Raw genomic sequence first — 14,889 nt, forward strand, 5'->3', positions numbered from 1 at the left:
GTCCCAGCCCCAAATCTACAGGCAGGCCAGGAACAACACTTCTCAATGCTTCAGCCACTTACTGAACCTTATTTTCTGAGCACTGTTACAATGGGTCACAAGCTACAGAACAGTAAGCAAAAATAACTATCTCCCATTACTCCATCAGTGATGAAATATCTGTCAAAAGTGCAGGCAATTACTGAGTACATTTTCTAATCTGAGTGAAAGTAGAATTGATGATTTTATTTCTTTGTTTTCCCCACTATATAATACCCAGCAACATGTATCAACCAACCCTGAACAGAGCAGACGGAAACAGTGATACAGAACAGAGATACAGAACGAGCTGGGATCATACATGGATAACTTCTACACTTGCCTACAAAGTTGCAGCTCTACTGAATCTCTTTATCCACTGAATTGCAAATAAACAGAAAGAGTAAAAATAATTGATACATTGCACCCTCACTTAAAATACTTCCTTTATAGACATATCATCACATGTTACCAAAACAGATATCAAAAACTCAGGCACACAGAAATGAAATTGTGAACAGCTGACCCAGTGACAGAGGGCAAATGAATCCATGTTCCCTTCCTTCCATGTCTGTGTACACACATCAGAATATGCCCAGTAAAGCCAAAGGAATATCTCTGGAATTAGGGTTAAATAGGGAATTTCACTCATAATTCTGAATTAACAAAAGAGCACACAGGTATTGGAAACCACACACACACAGAGGTTCAGAAAGATTAATTTTACAGACTACATTACAAATGTCCTCCTTCCATTTATCAGTTTATTCTAAAAGTTGAGTGTGTTTGCATCGCAGACTAAACAAAGGCATAGCAATCTGCTAAGCAAAACAAGATGAGTTTAGTCATTGTTCATGGCTTTATAGAGTACAGCCCACTTTCAAAAAATTATTCTCACTCAAACTGCAAGTTGTCCATTTCTTTGTGCTGGTTATCAGGTCCCTCAACAACAAAAACAGGCTTGGAAGAGAATTCTTCAGTATTTATGAAGACAGATGATTTCTTTGCCTCTCTAAAAGCCATTTAGCTGCAGGTAGAGCATGTCAGTGCTCCTATGAGTGCCAGTTAGAACCAATTATGTCTTCATAGGCTTGTCATGGGATTTAACAGCTTCACAGAGCTCATTTTCTCCTCACAGAACACAGATTTGCTCCTAGGGCTAACTTGAAGATAGTCAGGACTTTTGGTTTGTGCACAAAGCCCATTCAGATGCAACCAGAGTAGCACTGCGCAAAGTAACCTGTTGAGAGAAGCCTGAAAGGCAGCAGTTGTTTTGTTATCATCCAGGTCGGAATTATGTGCACAATGACAGATGGGCCACTGCTTTACCTGTGTGTAGCTGAATATACAACAACATAGGGTACATCAACGTCCCTCCTCTGCTTTTTTCCCCAAGGTGTACAGAATATCCATTGACTAGTTTGGAAACAGATGGTGTATTAACGTTGCATCACTACTTTTATCCCCAAATCACGAACAAAAATAGTCACTCCAGTCTGAAAATGCGAGGTGCAAACTTCAAATAAAAGTGGAAAATGAAGGAAAACAAAACAAGAGATGCCACCACTTTGTGATGACTTTAAAAACAAACAAACACAACAAACAACAGAAGAAGAAAAAAAAAGAACACACACACACAAAAATCCTTCAAACAAGAACAAAAAAGGCAACACAAACACTTGGCTTCAATGCTTCTATTTGACTGCAGCAACCATGTGTTTACAGAGTTTGAAATGCCAAGAGAACTGAACAAGACAAACAGTAGAATTATACCCTGAACTTCAGGAATGGAGTTTTCGGCTTCACCAGAACTTGACAAGGCCTGAACAAACCCATTTGGTTGGCCTTGATTTAAGCTGGTGTGAGTGAGCTGATTGGCCTAGTTTACCTCCAGCTGCCCCTTCTAATCTTAAAGTAATAACTGTCCTTTCTTTTTGTGGTGTTGTAGAGAATTACAGACTAAGCAAAGAACTCAGTTAAAAATAAAGAATAAAAGGTGATGAAATGAATGTCTGCTCAGCTTGACATCTTATTGCACCTAAGATTTGTCACAAACCCCTTTATTACTCAAGAACACATCTTTTTTTACAAGACACTTTCTGTTCAAGACAGACAAGGGATAATACACTGCTAATTAGCATCCACTTGATATTTAGTTTTTCCTCCTTGTTCACGGTTTAGGTATGTACCTTCTTTTACTAAACACACCAACTGTGCCCTGGAAACAGAAAAGTCTGAGGGACTCATTAATTCCCTTGTATTTATCACTACAGTGTCTCACCACTTCAGCTATATATTACTAACTTCAACCTATACTGTGCAAGAAAAAAAAAAAAAGGTGGAAAAAAAAATATCAAATATATAAGCACACAAAATTATTTCCCCAGTCAGCTGTGAGAAATCCCACTTCTCACAGTGCTCTAGGCCAGATTGACTGTACTGACATGTGCGAACAAATGGGAACAGAATATGTTCAGCTGTTCTCCAGGGATGCTGTATGCAGAATTTGGTCAGCACTGAGAGCTTGGAGAAGGGAAGAACTATATGGTGAGAGAACACTCCCTATAGATATAAGCTGCTAGGATGCCATTATGTGTTTAGCATACATAAAACTCAAACTCATAAATTTCTAGTTTGGGGAAGTGGCAGCTGACTTCTCCCAGAAAAGACATAACTTGTAACTATAACTCTGCTGTTCAGAGATTTAAATATCAGAGGGATGGATATATTGCAACACACATGACAGTGCTGTTATTTAAGGTCTGCATATTTAGCTTTGGCAAATTATGCATTTGCCAGTTGTATTTGTGGACAGAGTTGTTAGATGTAGTTTCAGTCAAAATAGTTTGAGGCAAATACTCACAGAAATTTCCGAACAGAAAAGTTATAAGCAATGTTATAAGCCACAGTAAATAAAGTCTCCTACAGAGCTGTGCTAAGAAACACTTAGTTGAAATTGGTAGCACCACCTATAATTTAAAAACAGTTATCACTGCTTCCTTGTCTCCACTCAAAGACTTCCAAAATCTGTCATAAGGAATAGTAGCCTTCAACAACATAGTACTACTGCAGCAGCTATATCCTACCTAAAATTAATTCTGCAAACGAGTTGAAAACAAGTCTGTCACATCTGCAGAAGACAGAACTCCTTTGCTGCCTTAGGGATCCTGTGAATCTCTCCACAGTAAATATTCTACTGCAAATTATTTGCATCTACTAAGCCATCAACAACCCATTTTGCCTCAGCTAAAGCACAGCGCACACACTTGTCTCCCTGTAGCCAAGAAAATGCAACATTTGGCAGGTATTCAACGATGTACTTGGATGCTAGAATGAGTTGAACATACTACAAATGCTACAGTGCAACTACAAATGTTACAACTGAAAAGTATCTTTACGATTAAAATTATCAAGAACCCAGCCCAATTTAAAAGTTAGGAGAACTGCTTGGGTTAACATTAACATTTATTACCAGGGTCCCACATTCCTTTGTGATAGCATTGTCACAGCCGAAAGAATCTCAACTGGGATTGACTTAATCTCACTTAATTGGTTTTACTGACAATTAGTGTAGTTTCAATTACTGATTCAGGCATTGAGAAACAAAAAACAACAACAAACAAACACTTAGGGAAAGTTCCTTTCCTTCTCCATGCTCACATGCAGTCCTTCATCACTCTTTCCCATTCCTAGTCTTCCCTTCCTCTGGATTGTAATGAAGCAACAGGCAGTGCACAGCATTGATACCAATGCATGGAAGTTTCTTTCCACCATTCCTCCATTTATACTTCCTGTGCTTCAGCATGGATTATCCATGAGCTTCAGTCCCTCAGGATGTTTCTGCTTCTTTCTGGGTTTCCCACAGACCCGGTTCCTCAGGGGTGTCCCTGCTGCTGTGCAGGTCCCTCTACTGGCCACAGTCCCTCAGAGGTGTCTCTGCTCTCACACAGGTCACTCACAGGCTCAGTTCATTAGGATGTGCCCCTACCCTGGGGTGCAGCCTCAGTCCTCATCCAATAGAGAGCCTCCTTTCAAAAGAATTTTTCCAGCATGTCCCCAGCAACGTGCTTTTCAATGTGCTTCTCCCTGTCCCCTCCTGTTTCTACTCTGGTACCACCTCAAGAGCCTCATCTCTTCATGCATCCTCACACAAGCCTTCCCATGCTGTCTTCTTTTGCCTTTCCCTAGTATATATAGCCCTTAAAGGTGTCCAAGCAGCAGCATGCTATGCCTCTATGACAGGTTGCAGTTCTCCCCCAGACACTCACAAGTAAAACTAAACTGTGTATTTGACCACTCAGGTTCCAGTCAAGGAACCTTAACTATGTCAGACAGTTCAATATCTCATTTGTTTATGCTTGCTACACTCTTGAGGGGGAAAAAAAAGCGCCATGCTCATTTGTTAAAGCAAACAATACAGATTGCACAAAGCAGAAAGGAGTACCAAAACTTTCAAATGGCTTCCATTTACTGCTCCCCAAAAGTTTACCACATCAGAACACAGAAAATAAAATATCAGTTGATACTTGTACATTGTCAAAAGGCTGTGTGCATTGGCTAAGTAAACAATCATCCAACAGATACTTTTCCAACTTGACTCTTTCTGGCTATATCAAATAGAGCACATATACTGTGCAACTTCAAATTTCCTCCAAATTAATTTATCAGAAGTAAAAAGACAGAAAAAAAAAAGTCACAAAACAATACTTTCAGGATAGCCAAATGAATGCAGTAGTGTCTATATGCATTAAGAATAACAAATGGAACGAGTCCAAAGTTGGTGAGGGGTTTGGAACACAAGCCTTACGAGGAGACGCTGGGGTTGCTTAGCCTGGAGAAGAGGAGACTCAGGGGTGACCTTATTACTCTCTACAACTACCTGAAGGGAGGTTGTAGACAGATGGATGTTGGTCTCTTCTCCCAGGCAGCCAGTACCAGAACAAGAGGACACAGTCTCAGGCTGCGCCAGGGGAGGTTTAGGTTGGATGTTAGGAAGAAGTTCTATACAGAGAGAGTGATTGCCCATTGGAATGGGCTGCCTGAGGAGGTGGTGGAGTCGCCATCATTGGAGGTTTTCAGGAGAAGACTTGATGGGGTGCTTGGTGCCATGGGCTAGTTGTTTAGGTGGGTTGGATTGGTTGATGGGTTGGACACGATGATCTTGAAGGTCTCTTCCAACCTGGTTTATTCTATGTATTCTAATAGTGGTGGAAATAGGTAAAGTTAATAACTAGTTCTAAAATATGCTCTTGCATAGCATGGCAGATTTACCTGACTTTTGGAAATCACTGGAACTGAGTCAGCTCTAGGTGTGCTGGGACATCTATATTATCTGTTACCTAATAAGTGTTTCCCATTTTCTGCTTCTGCATTTTTTTATTTGTTTTAAATTACTCCTGTGGGTGTTGTCCACTAAAAGCACTGTGCACAGGTTCCTTGCCTCACTGCCACATTAGATGCATGATAATATTTCCAGCTACCATTACTAAACAAATTAAGAAAGGAAGGAAGAATAAAAAGAGAGGGAGAGGTCAAAAGAGGTGTTCTTATGAATTGTTTTAGGATTAAAAGAAAGAAAACAGCAGTAGTACTAGTGTGCCAGCCCCGTTCTTTCTGCTCTTCCATGTTTACTAAGGCATCAGCCTTGACAGAAGTTATTCATCCTTACTCTTCCTCCTTCTGAAGGCCCACTCTGGCACTTGCATATCTGTGCCCCAATTGCTGTGTCTTCCCCACTCTGAGTTTAAAAGTTTTATAAATACAAATAAATTTAATAGGAAAAACAAAAAGTGGGGTGGGGGGAAAGCAGTGAAAAAAAGTTACAGAGGATGGAATAATTATCTGGCTCATTTGACCATTCCATCAGAGGATCCTTCCTGGAAGAAAACAAAGACAGACCTGATACATTTTTAAGGCACGACTGCTGAAACATCCTTTACTTTATCAAGGGTCTTAGATTGCATAAGAATGAAGAAAACTTGAAGCCTTGAAAAAATGTAAAGCTTCCAGTCTAATCCTCAAAATAAAGCAAGCTTCTGTGCTTAAAAGGAGTGTTTATCAACTAGCTCTTTTTCCTTTCAGGATACATTCTCTTCTCTTCTCTTGACAAACCTTCTGAGACCCTGAGTGAACCCCGTGCCCATCTTACATCTCAAAAAGCAGACACTGTTAGATGTGAAACTGAAATTCCTTCCCTGCTTTAAAATACGAAGGAGCTGCTTGTATAGAAAAAGGAGGAGTAACTGGAAAATCTGCAAGGCTAACACAAAAGGGAAGCAGCAATTCGGATCACGCCTGCTTTCTATGTTTGTCTTTTTTAATGACAGCAAATTAATACAAGTCACTTTTCTCCCAGTATGTGTGCATTAACCAACAATCGGATCAGACAGTATGCTACTTCTTATTAGTTACACTGCATTAAAAGGATTGGAAGAAGAAAAGGGGGAGTGCAAGGGAGTATTCCTAGAACTGCTAGAAAATCCAACATGGCTTATGCTTGAACTATGAATTTCTTAAATATAGGATACTGGAAAGACTGATTTATTTTTTTTTTTCCCCAAATCTGAATTTGCCATGGGGTATGTTGGGGATGTTTATAATATTGGAATGAATTTAGGAATTAGCTGCTGAATAAAATGGACCCAAGATGACCCCAGGCATACCAATTTAAATATAAAAAGATTGCAACTTGGAAGATTTTTCAGTAATACCTTCATTTACACTGCAACAACATAACTGGTCTGACCAGAATCCAGCTAAATCATTGTCATGTCTTCAGCACTGATCCTAAATGGACACCCAGGGAAAACTAAGAATGTAAACTAAGTGTATTTCCTTAATCTGTGCACCCAGACTATGAGGCTTTTCAGCAATTAATTCAGCTTCATTTGCTGTGTTCACGCGATAATCCCCCAAAGATCTTATTTCCAAGTACTTATCCAGTCACTCCTTGAATACACTTAGAAGTATTCACAGTGATGACTTACAAGCCTTTAGCAATGACTCACACAAATCTGCCATTGCTGTAGCAAGCTAAATACTAGCCAGCTGTGGGCCTCATCAGCAAATCCAGTCTGCAGCATCCTGTACTCTATTAACAGGACCAAAGACTGTTAATAGATTAAGTGACTATTCTTTACTCAGCACTTCTTAGACTACATCTAGAATAATGCATCCAGTTTTAGATTGTCAAACTGGAGTGGGTTCAGTGAAAGTTGGCTAAAGTGTTTGTCTTGTGAAGAAAGGCAAAAGGATTTAGGTTTGGTCATCTTAAAGATAACACAAGTGCAAGGGGACCTAAAGGCAGTCTCACAGCACCTGCAAGGAGGTTATTGAAAGGCAGGCTCCTCACAGTGTTGCACAGCTTGAGAACATGATGCCGTGGATAGTTTGAAGGGAGAGAATCTGACTTGATAGAAGGGGGGAAAAAAAGAATTCTCCTCACAAGGACAGATAGGCAGTCAAAGAGATTGCCCAAGTTGATTCTGGAGTCTGTGTGTGTGGAGATTTTCAAGATCTGACTACTTAAAACCTCAAGCAAAACCTGATCTGACCTCACAGATGACCCTGCTCTGAGCACAGCTTTAGGACTAGAGACTCTGCGTGAAAAAGAATCAACTTTTTCTTACTCGCCTTTTCTCACTAGATTACAAGTTTGTAGTTCTTGTGCTGGAAGACACAGTAATCTGTTTCTGTATCTATCCTCTCAGTGTCAACCTTGCCTTGCAGACTTTTATCATACCACCACCCTCAACCCTTAAGTCACGTCTTTACTGAAAAGAGGCCAGTTTTAGCCCCCCACAGCTCTTGGCATCCAGATGTCAAACTGGAAAAGGTCTACAAGGACAACCCCTCCAGGTTTGGATGGGGATTTTTTGCCTCCACACAAAAAAAAACCAACCAACAAAAGTCCTACCAAAAAGAACCCCACATTTCTCACAGGAGAGCAAAAGAAACTACAAATACCCCAAATGGATTATGAAATTTGTTGGGTAGAACTGCTTTGACAACTGTGCCCACTTCCTGTGACCCTTGCAGGACATGTTCAGTGGGTTGAAGTTATCTACCATATATTAAGTGCAACTGTGACTAAATTTAGTAAAGTTAGACATAAATATTTCTTCATTACGCTTGGCTGCCAAAGAGGAGCAATTTCTTATTTCTCAGATGCAATTTCTTATTTCTTGGTATTTCCTCATAAAAAGAGCACACAGAGAGGATGCCCTTGGAGAGGCTCAGAACACAACATGCCAGGAGCTGAATACAGAGACTACTCTTAACAATGAGAAGCATGTCAGGATTCATAGCCTATTTAGGACTTGGGGGATGAATAGGATGGTAGTTCACTATAGTTTTACACAATATAAATGGCAACAAAATGGTGGATGGAAGCCAAAGTGTTACCTTCTGATCTTAGCATATTCAACTGTCTCTCCTCCAAACAATGTCTTTCTACTCATGATTCTTACACTACCACTTATTCCATTAAAACTAGGAAATAATCAGTTAAAAAGAAAAACAAACCAACTCCCCCCAACCAAACAAAAGCAAACACCAAAATCAAACACACATACACACCCCAAACAACAAATAAAAATAACAACAAAGAAAGCCCCACCAAAAAAATACCAAACCACAAAAACCCCAACAAACCAAACCAAACAACCCAAAACCACACAGACAGCTACTGTTCTCCATTTCAGCACCACATCTTATGTGGCCAGTTTGTGGACTACAAGGTTTTGTTTTAAATCTAGGTAATCCTTCGTTCTTCCTTACACAGCTGTTTACATTTCCTTAATCATATGTATTAGAACAGAAAACACAGTTTATATTTACAGTATTTACTGCAGGAATTCAGGCTTGAATGCTAAAAAAAGTTGTGCCAGAAGTATTGGCTATCAGATACACATTGGCTATTAGAGCCCCAGAAGGTAAGAGTTTTAGCAAATCTCATGTGCTAAACTAGCCACAAATATGGGAAAAGGAAACAGCTTTCCAGAGATGAACATTTCACTGGCTATTACCATTTCAGTAGCATGCTTTTGAAACAAACTTCTTGACCTATCACTGCTTGCCATTCTTTGATTCACATCAGATCAGTTTGAGAGTACATAATCTTGACTCTTTTCAAATAAAATGAGATTAGAAGATGCAATCCAGCTGCTAACAATCCATTGGTCTATAGGGCCAGACTGTAACTAGTCCAAAGTAAAACTTCAGAAGTAAAATGCCTACAGACTGGATCTCATATCTTGGTACCAGATTTCAGTCAGAAAAAACCCTCTCATACTGCTTGCTATTCTAGACACAGAGTAGTCTTTTAGGTCCACCAAGGAAACAAACCAAGGTCCCAGCTTTTTGATCTCACTTCAAATATGTTATTGTCCTTCATAACTACTAGAAGGATAGTGGTGAGAAGAAATGCACTTACAGAAACACACCATTCCCAAGGCTCTAACCTTCCCCAATGTCACACAGTGGGACTGTAATAAGCATACAAACTATTCTGAAAACGATATACAGCTTTTCTTCTGTTGTCCCCTTCTTCTTGCCACCAGGAAAGGACAGCCACCATTAGGAGAGGTGGGCATACATGAGCATTATATAGGCAATCTGTTAGAAGGTACCATGCCAGAATAAAAGACAAGTGTGATGGTTGTTTAGTCATTCTCACCATGAAGTGCCAATTCTTTAGTATCTTGTGACATTTGCAAATGATACAGAGGGCTGGCATGATGAATGCAGAGCAATTCCAACTGACAGACACTTTCAGAGAATTTATATCCTTCCCACACTCCCAGGACAAAAGGGCTCTTGAGCTGAGTTATCATTTGTTCCACAAGAGGATTTACAGCCTTGCCAGCAACTCCTTCTACCTTACTCTGTAAAGCATTTATTTTGATATACTGATTGTGATCATTCAAGAACAACTGTATCTGAATAAAGTTAGGTGGGGAGAGAAAATGCAGAGTGGTTTGGAGTAACTAACTCACCTTGACCTGGGACTTCATTCCCTTTGTCCAGTGTGCTTTGTCTTTGATATCAGCTCCTTAACAACATCCTCTGCTATCCCAGTGACAAACATAATATAGTACAGGGAAGACATCTAATCTCCCATGCCTGGTTACCCTTCTTTCAATGCAAAAATGACGTTTAGCCACAAAGACACCCACCATAGTCCTTTTGTTATAATTTCACTAGAAATCACCTCAGCATCACATTTTTTACACCACAGTGGAGTGGTTTTCATCTTACATCTACATACAGCAATGGCTCCTGCCATGAGATTCAGTGGAAAAGTTGCACCTGGGCCTTACCCAGAGCACCAGGGTGGTACAGGGACACAATATGACAGCCTTCACAGTACTGGGTTATAAGATATTCCTACTGCCATGATAAACACATGACCATCAACATGAATTGTGTGAGGCATATTGCCTTGCAAAAACTGCAAAACTTCTTCTCTCTGGCAGAGGTGACCAAGAACTCTTATGACTGATATTCAGCCACACTCTTGAAGTTTTTCTATCACTATTGTTTCCTGAGAAGTTCAGCGGTTGCGATCAAGAATAAAAGACATCATCACCCAAGAGGCTTTGAGTCTGTGGCCTTCGGCTGTGTGGAGCAATCCCATGTGTCACAGTAGTGTGGGTAATGAAATGGCTGTGGGATGATCTAATGACAGCAGCAATTTCCCTGCACTTCATTTTGAAAGTATTAGGTGATTTCAGACAGAGAAGCAATAAGTTTCTATGAATATCACAGATAATATCCATAATATCCTCACATAGAAGGCTATTGTCTTTTCTTACACATTTTAGATCATGTTTTAACACTGCATTTTTGTACTCATATACAGTAGTTGGTCTTAAATGCCCTGGCATTTCCCATTCTTGAAGAGGGTCTATACAAACTAAGAGAAGGAATTTAATTTGCCTGCCTTTGAAATTAATCTATCATTATATTAAAAGGTAATGTGCCACATCTTCATGCAGTGCTAAGGTAGTGACAGGTGACAGGTGCTACCCAAACATCTATCTAGGAACAGAGAAGGCACTTTCTAGAGAACTGAGTGAACCATATGGTATTTAATGAGTATTGCTATGTAGCTTAAGAGATATAAATTAAATTCATAATTCTGAAGAAACAACTAAAACTCACTAGATCACCTCCTTTTAACCTCATCTGCTACTCATACTGAGAAACTGACTGAAATTGATAAAAATTCCCTTCACTAACTATTTTAGCTAGAAAGATAATCTGTATCCTTGCAAGCACTGAATCTGGGCATTTTTATCTTAGTTTCAGTTTCCACTGCTTTATTGTGAATTGTCAACTGCAGACCCAGTAAAGCACTTAATCACTACATTATGGATCTGGGATACAATATATGGAAAAGTTTCCTTTCAGGTACACCTTCCAGGGTGCCAATGGGATATAGCTCTACAGAAAGCTCAGTTCTGTGCTTTCTAATGGGGGAGGGGCAGAAAGGAAAAAATCTTAAGCTGGAAAATAAATCCCAGTCTTTTTTCCCCCCTCTCTCCTGTGCTGTAAATACAAACAATTGATTTAATTTAAGCTCTTTCATACCTCTCACATGGTTCAATAATACAGAGGATTTGTTCTTCATCTTTTCATTTCCAGGCCTGGAATGCTTCTTAAGCCCTACCTTAAGGGTCACTCAGTCTTCTCACAGGTGACATCTAGATAGGCATGCAAGTAGCCCATAATCACTTACCTCCAGACTTCTTTGGAAGGTGAGAAAGAAAGAAATATAAAACTTTTTTTATACCTTATTTTTTTAAAACTTGTGATCATTCAATGGTTGGTATTTTAGAAGCATCTTTCTGGTATGCAATATAACAGCATTAAAATATAGATTTCCAAGGCCTGCACCTTCAGTTTAAATAGTATCACTGAATAATGCTGATGGTTCAAGCATCAGAAATCAGAAAACAGAGGCCTTCTCACCACAAATGCCTTGAAACAAAGAGCCATCAGATAACTGGAACAAATCTGTAGAGATCATGTAGTTTTCCCCTCCTCCAACTCAAAGTAAAGCTGATGAGATCAGATCGCTTAGGAATTTCTCCAGGTGAGCTTTGAATATCCTGAAGAGAGGACATTCAACAATTTCTTTGCTTGCAACCAGTTGCAGTGCTTTACCGTTCTAATATTTACATCACAATTTTCCTCATTCCATCTTGTGCCTATTGCTTCTCATACCACTGCTGGGGGTCTCCAAGAAAACTCACTTTCTGTAAATTCCTAGTCTGCTAGTTAAAGACAACAATATTATCTCCTTCCTTTCTCCACTTAGGTCTTCATAAACCCTGTTCTTTCCAACTCTCTTCACACACCACGTTTTGCAGCATCTTTACCACCTTGGTGGCCTTCTGCCAGATTTGCTCCACCCTTGATACCTGTCTCTTACTGTGAAGCCCAAATTTGGGCACAGTGATCCAGATGTGGTTTCACAAATACTGACTAAAGACGAGGATTTCACCATCCTGACCTGGTGACTCTACTCTTACTATGGCAGATCACTATGAAATTGGTCCTCCTTGGCACAATGGAACATTACTGATATGAATTCAAAATACTCACCCACCTTTTCCACACAGCTGCTTTCTTCCAATCAGTAAGAACACAGTCTGTTGTCCCGTTGCACAGGAATTATTCATTCTAGATGTAAGACCTCACATTTCCTTTTGTCAAGCTTCCCAAGATTCAAATGAGAGCTTAATTTCTCCAACACCTTGAGATCCCTTTGAATTGCAGCTCATCAACAACTGTCCACAGTTTGGTCATTTGCAAACTTGCTGAGAATGCACTCTCTTTTATCACCCAGTTTATCCACATACTGACACTCTGGCAGTACTGGCAGCACCACTAATCACAAAATCCCTCTTCAACTTTCTGCTGCTGAGCACAGCCTAGTGCCAGTGAATACATCCACTAGTCGAGCTGAATTCCCACCTCCCTCAATCATACACTTACACAGCCCACATTTATCTAATTGGGATATAGGCACACTGCAGAAGACTGTATTAAAGTCATTGCAGAAATCAAATTAAGTATCATTTCATGTACTGCTACGGTTCACAAAGCTAGTCTCATTGCAGAAGGCAATGGCTAGCCCTCAGTAGATCCATGTGGGCTATTCCAAGTCAGCTTTTTGTCTTTTGTGTGCTTACAAGTAGCTTCTAGGCAGATTTGCTCCATAACCTTCCCATGAATTGGGGTCAGGCTGACTGGTCTGTAATTCTTTAGCAGACATGGCATTTACCGTTTTCTTTCTTTCTTTTCAGTGTTTTTTCCCCAGTCATAATACCACATTAAAAACTTTTTCACTATTTTTTCACCCACCTACTTTCTGTCAGAGTATCTCTCAACTGTTTACTGAATTTGTTGAAGATCAAAGCACCGCAGAGTGATGCAGGCTCTTGGATCCTAGTACTTCTTCTATCCTGAAAAGAATTTCTTCGCTTCACATGTGCTCTCCTCAATACACCTGTTAAAAATTGATGTCCCCTTGTGACAAATCAGGAAATCACTTTCATTTTCAGGGCCTCCATGCTAATGTTACTTCATCTATTTAAGAGCCTGAAAACACAGAAAGAAGTTCCTGTGCCAAGATCAACCACTTAGTTCAAAGAAGAGAAGCTTTTCCTGAGCTACATGATCAGCTGTGTCATAAAATGCATCAATTATCTGTATATCATAGTGCCCTGGTTACTCACAAGTCCAGAAAACTGTTTTCCTTCTTGTGGCAATGCGTTTGGACACCCAGTTCATTAATCTGATCTTTTCTGCCATTTTAACTAAGTCATATAGTCTCTCTCATGCAGCGTATTTGGAGCTACAGGGCAGCTTTTCAGGTTTAGGTGTTCTATTCCAAATCCAGCTCACAACTCTGCTCCTTCATTTCAGAGGATGCTTTCTACAAAATTGGTTTTGCCTTTCCAGAGGAGAATGCTGTTACAAGATACTCACAAAACCTGTGGGTGCTGCAGTTTCTTCAGGGATGTTCTTGCCTTTCTTAACCACTGCTGAAAGGACTTTGTATCTTAACAATAAGTAACTGTTAAGAATAGTTAACTCTTTTCCACTGCATTTGCATTCTGTCATTCTAACAGCTGCATCTCCTTTTCAGTACTACTAAGTGTCTTGGAATATATACTTAGAACAGAAAGCAAATGCCAGGAAAAGCCAATTTTCTTCCACTGGTTTCAGAGGCGCAGGATGTTCCTTCTCCTTTGTTCTGAGGTTCATAGGCTATTCTGAAAGGTGGTTTCCATATAGGGAAAACTTTGACATACTTAACATGCTTGCACATTAATTGAATTCTTTTTACACACACTCAGTTTCCCTGTCACTTTTGCTAATCCTCAAAGTTATTTATTTTTAAACAGAAGCCTCTGGCTTTTATTCCCTCCATTTGATTCTCCTGTAGAGTCATAAAATGCTGAATTGATAAAGTGACAATAATTGACACAACAGAACAGTAAGGTCACAAACATAAAGAGAGGGAATGTCATTCTGACCTTGCAACACATGTAAAGCTAGAGCAATTCATCTCAGGTCAGTGACTTAATTTAAGTACATTTAGTTACAAAAGAAATTGTATGCACTGCAGTATTTAAAGCCTATCTTCTTGCATATTCATATTCAAATACCTTCTGTAACATATCATCTTAGGGAAATACTGTTTGGGGCGGGGGGGAGGGAATCAATCATTGGAAAACAGAAGTTGCTACTAGTTAAATTTTCTGCCTGTTATAGGATAAATAAGAACTTTTCCCATCAATTTCATTCTTCAATATTCCACAAACACCTGGGATAGATCCTTCTCATTCAAGGGAACCC

General features: G+C 39.7%; 1 protein-coding gene across 38 annotated transcripts in view; it reads right to left on the minus strand.

Moving 5' to 3' along the window:
- Positions 1–14,889, minus strand: part of NRXN3 (neurexin 3) — a 1,013,077-nt gene that overhangs the window by 253,903 nt on the left and 744,285 nt on the right. The window lies entirely within an intron of this gene.

This window comes from Dryobates pubescens, chromosome 5 (genome assembly GCF_014839835.1).
Source record: "Dryobates pubescens isolate bDryPub1 chromosome 5, bDryPub1.pri, whole genome shotgun sequence".
NCBI classification, from domain to species: domain Eukaryota; kingdom Metazoa; phylum Chordata; class Aves; order Piciformes; family Picidae; genus Dryobates; species Dryobates pubescens.